The sequence below is a fragment of the Eucalyptus grandis genome, chromosome 2 (assembly GCF_016545825.1).
Source record: "Eucalyptus grandis isolate ANBG69807.140 chromosome 2, ASM1654582v1, whole genome shotgun sequence".
NCBI lineage: Eukaryota > Viridiplantae > Streptophyta > Magnoliopsida > Myrtales > Myrtaceae > Eucalyptus > Eucalyptus grandis.
In genome coordinates this window covers 47,837,965-47,846,490 of record NC_052613.1, presented here as the reverse complement: position 1 = coordinate 47,846,490, position 8,526 = coordinate 47,837,965, and the positions used below count along the sequence as shown (strand labels likewise).

Below are 8,526 nucleotides of genomic sequence, written 5' to 3'. Positions count from 1 at the left end.
TCGATTGTTGCATTGCACAACCTAGAAGCTTTGATGTTGCAAGACTGTTACATGCTTATCAAATTACCTGAAGGTGTGGAAAAACTTATCAATCTAAGATTTCTTGACATTACCAATACTTCAAGTCTAAGATTAATGCCACTAAATATAGGTAATTTATTGGGTCTTGAGATCTTGTCCAAGTTTATAGTTGGAACGGAAAATGGGTCAAGGTTGAATGAATTAAAAAACCTAAAGAACCTTCAAGAGGAATTGTGCATCTCTGATTTGCATAAGGTTCAAGAAGCTAGAGAAGCCAAAGATGCCAATTTACTCATGAAGGAGGGAATATGCCGGTTGAACATGCAATGGTGCACAAATTTTGAAAATTTCCGGAATGAAGAGCTTGAAACAAGGTCCTCGACTTTCTTTGCCCTCACAAAACCTTGCACATCTTGAAATATCCTCCTATGGTGGCCTAAAATTCCCATCTTGGTTAGGTAGTCCTACACATGTTAACATAATGCATTTACATTTAGATGGGTGTCCGAGGGTCAAAGCATTACCATCGCTCGGGCAGCTATCTTTGTTGAAAGAATTATACATTGAAGGTTTAAATGCAATATGCATGGTAGGGTCTGAATTTTATGGAAGAAAAAGTCCTTTTCCATCCTTGTTGACTTTGGAATTCAAGGACATGCCATTGTGGGAGGACTGGTCTCATTGCATTGACGCTGAAGAAGTTGGAGTTGTATTCCCTTGTCTTGAGCATCTCGTCATTCAGGACTGCCCTATGCTAATCGGAAGATTGCCTAGTCAACTAAGCTCCCTTGTAAAGCTCGAAATTAACTCATGTCCACGTATGGAAGCCTCGCCATCTTTCAATGGCCTTCCATCTCTCAGTAAATTAAAATTCAACGGTTGTAATGAGAGGGTGCTACATAGTTTGGTAAACCTGGCATCTCTTACTACTCTAAAGATAAATGATGTTGCTGAACTCATTTGCTTAAATCATGGGTTTACAAGCTCCTTGATCAAGCTAGAGAAGTTGGAGATCGAAAGGTGTACAGAGTTAATATTTTGTGGCCAGATGGAGATGTAATTGGGTCTCAATTGTCTAAAGAGATTAGTCGTATGTAGTTGTCAGGAATTCATATATTTTGTGGCCGAAGAAGGAGATATAGAGCTGCCTAGCAACCTTGAGACTATCAAATTGGAAAATTGCATCAATTTAGAAAAGCTCCCAAGCAAGATGTACACCATCTCCTCTCTTAAAGACTTGACAGTTAGTGGCTGTCCAAAATTCGCGTCCTTCCTTGAAATAGGTATCCTCATCTCTAATATCATTAAATATCGAGAACTGTGAGATGTTGCAATCTTTACCCAGAGGATTAAGTGCTCATCTAGATGAACCAAGCAGCAGCAGTAGCAATACCAGCAATGACATTATATCTTGTCTACAATACTTAAGAATATCTGGATGCAATTCTTTGCCATCCTCTCCATTCAGTGAGGGTATATTTTTACCCACGACCCTCAAGAGACTTGACATTGGCTACTGCAGGGGAGTGGAGTCACTTGCGGAGATAAATCTAGAACCTCTTCAGTCTATTCAACAGATTAGAATTTGGGGTTTCAAGAATTTGAGAAGCTTACCCCAGGGTCTACACACACGCGGTCTCAGCTCACTTCCTTGAGATTGATTGGCTGTCCTGTTTTGGAGATGGAGTGCTTCCCTCCTCTTCCTCTCGGAATCTCTGCGTTTGAGCTTGGGAATTGTCCAAAGATAAAATCGTTACCTAATCAGTTGCATCAACTCACGAGTCTTCGATATCTATCAATTTGGGGGTGTGAGAGATTGACGCGCTTCCCCGAGGGAGGATTGCCGCCCCAGCTAGAGACACTTTGGGTACGTAAATGCGAGAATATGAAGCAGCCGATGAGGGAGTGGCTCACTCCTCTCACCTCCCTTCAAAGTCTAAGGATCGACGGCAGCGTGGGAGGAGTGGGAGAGGAGGAGGGTCTTGTGCTTCCGCTCCCTTCCTCTCTGCTCAAGCTCTCTATCTTATGTATGGGGAAAGTGGAAAGACTGTCCAACAGTCTCCCTCCCTCTCTCCGGTTCTTGGAGATCTCAATGCCCAAAGCTGAGGAATTACCCAGGATGGCCTCCCTCCCTCCCTAGAAGAACTCCTTATTTGGAATTGCCCAATTCTGAAGGAGCGATGCAGGAAAGGGACTGGCTGCTATTGGCCCCTCATCCGCGAAATCCCATATATTCAAATACCGTGAACCCTAGCTCTTTCATCATCTGTGTCCTTCCCCCGTTGTGGTGTGCACCTCAATCGCCACCGCTGCTTCGGCTCTCCACTCCGTCGTCGTCCTCACCTCCATCTCCATCTCCATCTCCATCTCCATCTCCTGAATATATTTCAATTAAAACAGGTAATCGATCTTTCCGATCACTACTCTTCAATACTCGTAGTCACTTCTCTTTCTCAGATTTGGCATCACTTTTCCTCCAATTCTTTCATTCTCGGTGTGCTCCGCCTCATTCTCCAAGATTCTTTCAATCTTGCTGGCCTTTCATATTACATTGGAATTCCCATTGGTGAAGTTCCCTGGTACTAAGACTAGGAGGAGAAGATGCTGCTGAAGGGGGGACCCCTGATGTGAGATTGCTCCTCATTGTAGAGACGAAGAGGGGAGATGCCATTGCAGGCTCTGCTGTTCTTAACACCTTTGACCTTTTTGTGGAAACTCTTTCCCATGATTAGAGTTGGCTCTCAAATTACTCACGGGGGATAGAGGTATGTATATATGTTCTCTTTCCCTATTCATCGAGTGTCTATTTTCCTCCTCATGTTTCAATCCGCTAGACGAATCTATAGTCTGGACATAATTTATATGATAAATAGATAGCAAGGACAAGTTTGAAAATGTTTGAAGTTGCATCACATTGACAAAGAGTGGTTCAGAACTTTAGATGGATAGAGAAACTTCATGTCATCTTAATGGCAGTTTAGGTGCTTTAAATCCTCTTTCATGTTTTAGGCTGGAGACTTAATTTGAACACATTTACTGAGTTTATGGAATGTGCCTGACTAATTTCCCTTATATCTCTTACTCTGATATGCGAAAATTACTTTTATAGCATTCACCAGAAGTTGGAGGAACTCAGTATTAACTCTCTATCTGCATTTACCAATACAAAGTACTTATTCCCACACATGCAATTCTCTCATTTTTTAGCATACTGTGATGCACATTGGAATCTATGGGGGAAACGGATTTATTGCATCTCAACCCTTCCATCCAGCATTTTACTCACCATCCAAGATTAGCCCTGGACTCTGTAGTGGCTAGTTGGCAAAAGTTTAAAGGTGAGTAGATTTGTTTCTGCTATTTCTTTTTTACTGGCTATTTAAAGGTGGGTAATAATCATGGGGCATAATCAGAACCTAAAAGAATTTCTTCTAAATGATTTAAGTATATTGTCCGCATATCCAACAACTTGTCCGCACTTGTTCATTTCTAGCATTTTACAAAACACATATCAAAGATTCAAAATTTCTCGTGTTACATGTTGTTTGTTATCATTCCCGGTTATCCCATTGACGTGATTACATCCACATTCTGTTGTGTGTAAGGGATTGGTTCTACGCAAGGGGAATGTTAAGTTATATTTTTTTATATAAATTGCTTGGCAAGTTTCCTAATAGATTAAGCTTTTAAAAAATGTATTTGTCTAACATGCGGCGATCAAATCAAACAACATGACCAATTAGCCAACCTATGTTCTTGTTTGGTTTTTTCTTCTAGTAATTGTGGAAGACTTTCGGACAAGGATTATAAGCTTCTAAAAAAATCATCGAATTACAACAAGATTTAAAGCTTGCACTCATATGCCAGCAAACTTCAACTTATTAAATCTGTTATTCATAGTGCGGTTAAGTATTAGTGTCAACTCTTTTTTGTTGCCCAAGAAAGATTTTGAAATGGTTGGCGAAAGTGTAGAGCTTTTCTTCAAAGGGAGATCCTTATACCAAGGGAGCAAAAGTCAGATGGGACACTGTCTGTCCTCCTAAGTTTCAAGGCCTTGGCATTCAAAGACTAGATTTGTGAATCTTGCTTGTATTTTAAAGTGTCTGTGGGTATTTTATTGAGGTGTGGTCTCTATGTTTTTCTTGGCTCTATAGCTATTATCTTGATTGCAAACTAGATGCTACTTATGCTTTGAAGAAGTCATTAAGAGTCAAGAATATTTTGAAGCCCCACATTAGATATATAGTCAGTAATGGAGATAATATATCTCTTAATTTGATTTGTGACACCATACTGGGATCTCGTAGGAATCATTTCTCAAGGAGAATAATTTATGAATCTTCTCTCCTCCGTAGGCCAAAGTATCTGCTATAATTTATAACTCATTGGAAAAATTACGTTACTTTAAAAAGGTATTTTTAATTTTTGCAATAGCGATTGGGCAAAACTAGGGGCTATGAAAAATGCCCCTTCCATCATCGTCTTCTTCTCCTTTGTTGTCTGCACCTAAGTCACCTATGCTTCATCTCTCTGCTGTCTCCATCTCATGAAGATGTCATTAAAATCCAGTATCAATCTTGCCATTTACTATGCCTACTCTACTCTTCTACTCGTAGTCACTTCTCTTCTCAGATTTGGCATTGGTTCCCCTATCCATTGAAACACTTCGCATAATCTCTTCAATCTAGCAAAAATGAAATAAAAACCTGTAATGTTATTAATGGACTGTTGCATTTAAATTTGGATTCTCAACTTATTTCTGCATTCTATCAGTTTTCTGCACTCATCCACTTCTTTTGTCATCACTGTGCTCTGTCTCATTCTCCAAGATTCTCTAAATCTTGCTTGCCTTTCAGATTACATTGGAATTCCATTGGTGAAGTTTGTTGGTACAACCCAGCAACCTAAAGAAAGGTCTATAGACCCTTCCTCCACCATCGCCTCACTGGTATTAAGTCTAGGAGGAGAAAATGCTGAAGGGGACCCTAGATGTGAGATTGCTCCTCATTGTAGAGACAAAGGGAAATGCCACTGCGGGCTCTGTTCTTAAGATCTTGACTTTTGTGGAAACTTTTCCATGATTAGTTGGTTCTCATATTACTCATGGAGATAGGTATGTGTATATGTTTCCTTTCCCCATTCAGTAAGTGTATGTTTGGCCCTGATGTTAGATGAATCTAAAGTTTGGACATAATTTATTTGGTTAGTTAATAGCAAAGACAAGTTTAAAAATGTTTGAAAGTTGCATCTCCTTGAAAAAGTGTAGCTCAGAACTTCGGATGCATAGAGCAAGTTTGTGTCATTTTAATGGCAGTTAGGTGCTTTAAATCTTCTTTCCTGTTTTAGTCTGAAAGCTCCATTTGAACACATTTACTAAGTTGTGGAATGTACCTAAGTAGTTTCCCTTATATCTCTGAACTTGATATGCGGAAATTACTTTTGCAGCATTCACCAGAAGTGGAAGCAACTTGGTATTAACTTTGTGTCTGCATTTACCGATACAAAGTACTTATTCCCACACATGCAATCTTCTCATTTCTGAGCATACTGTGGTGCACGTCGAAATCTATGGGGGACTGATTTATTCCGCCTCAACCCTTCCATTCCAGCATTTTACACAGCATCCGAGATTAAGGAGTGGTTTAGTCGGTTTGAGTATAGACACAAGTGAAGGCATTTTGTGTCCTGGATAGCACTCAATGATATCTTTGTCCATTGTTCATTCTGATAACTATTTATGTTATGCTTCATGGAATCAGAGATGCAAGCCTTGCAATCGCAGGTTGGCAAAGTTTAGAGGGTGGGTATATTTGTTTCTACTATTTCTTTTCACAGGCTGTTTGAAAGACATGGCTAATGATCATGGGGTATAATCAGAATCTGGAAAGAATCTCTTCTGAAGGATTAGCAAATTGTCTGCATTCTACTTGGTTCATTTCTAGCATTGTATCAAAGCATGTCAATGGTTTAAAATTTCTCATCTTTTATGTTTTTTGTTATCATCCCCAGCTATCTCATTGACATGATTACGTCCACATTCTGTTGTGTGTCTTAAGGGATCGGTTCTACGCAAGGGGACTGTTGAGTTATACATTATATGTACATTTTTTTGGTCAAATGCGTTATATACATATTGCTTAGCACCTTGCTTAACAGCTTACGGTGTTTTTAAAAAGGAATTTGTCTAACATGTGGCAATCAAATCAAACAGCTTGGCCAATCATATGTTCTTGTTTGGTTCTTTCTTCTTGTAATTGTGGATTGTCTGGAAGACTTTCAGACAAGGATTGTAAGCCTCTATAAAATTATTGAATTACAAAGAGATATTAAGCTTGGACAGTTAAAAGCCGCTCATATGCCGGCGAACTTCAGCTTATTGTTTCTGTCTTTCATAGTCTATTTGTGTCCACTCTTTTTGTTTCCCCAGAAAGTTTTTGAAATGGTTGAGCAAAAGTGTAGAGCTTTCCTTTGGAATGGAGATCCTTATGCCAAAGAGGGAGCAAAGCTAGATGGAACACTGTCTGTCCTAACCAGCTTGGAGGACTTGGCATTTGAAGATCGGATTTGTGAAATCCTTTTGTATTTTAAATTGTCTGTGTAGTATTTTGTTGAGTTGTGGTCTTATGTGGTCTTAAGTGTTTTGCCTGGCTCTATAGCTATCATCTTGACTGTAAACCAGATGCTAGTTATGCTTGAAAGAATTTATTAAAAGTCAGGAACATTTTGAAATCCCACATTATACAAACAGTGGATAATGGAGATAATATTTCTCTTTGGTATGAATTCTGGCACCATGCCGGAATCATTCTCGAGGAGAATGATTTATGAATCTTCTCCTCTTCTCTGCGGGTCAAAGGATCGGCTGCAATACGTAACTCTCATTGGAAATGCCTGCTGCTAGGTCTGAAGAGTTGGTTCCCATACAAGCTGCAATTTGTGGTATGTTTTTCCTAGTTCCTAGCTGCAAATAAAGTTATTTTTTGCACAGCTTGTTCAAATAGTTGCCTTTAACTTTTTTGTTGCATGGGATATTGTCAGAAACAAGGATGCTGATGTTGGCTGGGACAAACTTGGGTGGTTCTTCCTAATGTGCCCAGATTTGGCTTCTTTATTTTTGTTTGGGTTAGTAATATATGATAAACTTCCCGCTGTTAAGAGGATTTGCAGTTGGTCTGTTGGGAGTACTAGATCTCTCTCTCTCTCTCTCTTTCTGTGATCTACACATTGAATATTGCTCTCATCTGTTTATTGAGTGTAGCTTCTCCCCAATCAATTATGGAGAAAGGTGCTGCAGCTTTGTTTGATTAATCTGACTCCTGGTTTTTACGATTGTGAATTCGGTTTAGATGAAACAAGCTACTCAGGGAAAGATTTTCAGAAGTGTCTATCGCAGTTTATATGGAAACTACTGCATTTTATCTTGAAGTCCATGTTGCCTTTTCAGGTGCCTCCTTGGATGTTTAATGAAATCAAAATTATGAAGTTCTGTTAAGCATAGTGTTGAGAATTGCCTTGGTCTCAAAATAAGATTGGCACCAATGAGCATCATAGGTTGTGTTGCTTGGAATCTGACTCTGTAAAAACTATTAGCTAGAGTAAAGATTTGTCTGACGTGGTGCTTATTCTTGCTCTTTGGTGTGTAGAATTGCATGTTTTGCTGTGTCGTCTATATGCTTGTGATACAGATGTCAACTTCAACCCACTTGTTTGGGGTCCAATTCTTTATGAGGTCCAATTTCTATATCATTGGCCTTCGCATTTCTTCAAATAGTTCTTGAGGAAGGACCCCAGTCCATGAAAGGGAGTTGCTACAAGAGTAAGAGAGTAAACACTTATTTAACTGCGAGATTCGAAGAGAGATTTTACCACATTCTACTCTTCTTTTTTTATCGGTTAATGGTGATTTTATTTAGTTATGTCGGCATGAAATTCGACTTCCGAAATTCTGCTATCTCTTGTAGATATTCGTCATTTGGATCACTTTTGCTCGGAAATTTTTAATGGGCACTAACTATTCCACGGGACATGACTGGCACTAATGTAGACAAATTTTAAAAAAATTGGAAAATTTTTTAGTAAATTTTCTTTTGTTTTTTTTTTTTTTCCAATTGTGGCTAATGAAAGCTTGCGAGCTCTCACCGGGGGCAATCTAAGTGTGATTCCAATAAATATAACATATGAACTTAGCAAAAACACTTCTAATTCAATTCAGTTCCATACAAGAGATTCTTGTCATAATCTAGCAATATTCAAGATCAAATTTATGTTGCTAGAACACTGTCTAAACCGAGGTAGAAATGTACTGAAGTGCATGGCTCCTAGATTCATTCTTAATGCAAGACAATAGGACTTAAGGAACGCCTATACATCAAGAACCGATCAACAAACATCCTTAAACAATGAAGAAATAGACGCAATTGAATTGCCAATGAGCTTATTTCAATAACAAGAAGGTCTCAGTTGCCAACACAACAGGCAATTAAACATTGTAATGCGCGCGAGTTC

General features: G+C 39.0%; 1 long non-coding RNA gene across 4 annotated transcripts; it reads left to right on the top strand.

Moving 5' to 3' along the window:
• The first annotated feature begins 2,141 nt into the window (after positions 1 to 2,141).
• LOC104432504 lies at positions 2,142 to 7,327 on the top strand. Of its 4 annotated transcripts, none has more exons than XR_005547542.1 (6): positions 2,142 to 2,421; positions 2,594 to 2,786; positions 3,131 to 3,359; positions 4,878 to 5,134; positions 5,467 to 6,960; positions 7,060 to 7,327. It is a non-coding gene; the product is annotated as an uncharacterized LOC104432504 (long non-coding RNA). The 4 variants fall into 4 exon arrangements; XR_005547541.1 differs by having other exon boundaries at positions 2,540 to 2,786; XR_005547544.1 differs by lacking the exon at positions 2,142 to 2,421 and having other exon boundaries at positions 2,436 to 2,786; positions 3,296 to 3,359.
• The last annotated feature ends 1,199 nt before the right edge of the window (positions 7,328 to 8,526 follow it).